The sequence below is a fragment of the Papilio polytes genome, unplaced genomic scaffold (genome assembly GCF_000836215.1).
Source record: "Papilio polytes unplaced genomic scaffold, Ppol_1.0 DF824069.1, whole genome shotgun sequence".
Lineage (NCBI taxonomy): Eukaryota > Metazoa > Arthropoda > Insecta > Lepidoptera > Papilionidae > Papilio > Papilio polytes.
The window spans coordinates 16,792-17,230 of NW_013525135.1; the positions used below are offsets into that span (position 1 = coordinate 16,792).

The 439-nt window shown below is 26.9% G+C and overlaps 1 protein-coding gene across 1 annotated transcript in view; it reads left to right on the forward strand.

Annotated features, from left to right (window-relative positions):
• Positions 1 to 439, forward strand: part of LOC106100203 (basic helix-loop-helix neural transcription factor TAP) — a 7,821-nt gene that overhangs the window by 619 nt on the left and 6,763 nt on the right. The window lies entirely within an intron of this gene.

The window sequence follows — 439 nt, forward strand, 5'->3', positions numbered from 1 at the left end:
ACTTGTAAAATAACATATAATGTTCTCACAAAACAATATAACTAGTTAAGTTTCAAAATAGTTGTAATTTTTATAAGTTGAAAACTGCTTGAAAATATTCTAAGTCTATAGAATAAAATCCTAAAAATTTTACAAGTCGAAGAATGAGTAAAATTTTCTAAGTCCAAATTCACTTCAAATTTTTCTAAGTCCATAGAATAAAATCTTGAAAAATCACAAGTTGAAGATTGCACGAAATTTTTCTAAGTCCAAATTCACTGTAATTATTCTAAGTCCGTAGAATAAAATCTTGACAATTTACAATTGTTTTTATGCAGAGTCCAAAGTCCATCCGGGTATTCGGCACCATGTACAATTAAAAAAAACTAGCTATCTTAGGGATATACAATTAATACACTAAACTCACACGTCTTCACAGATCACTTTATTTTTAACTTAT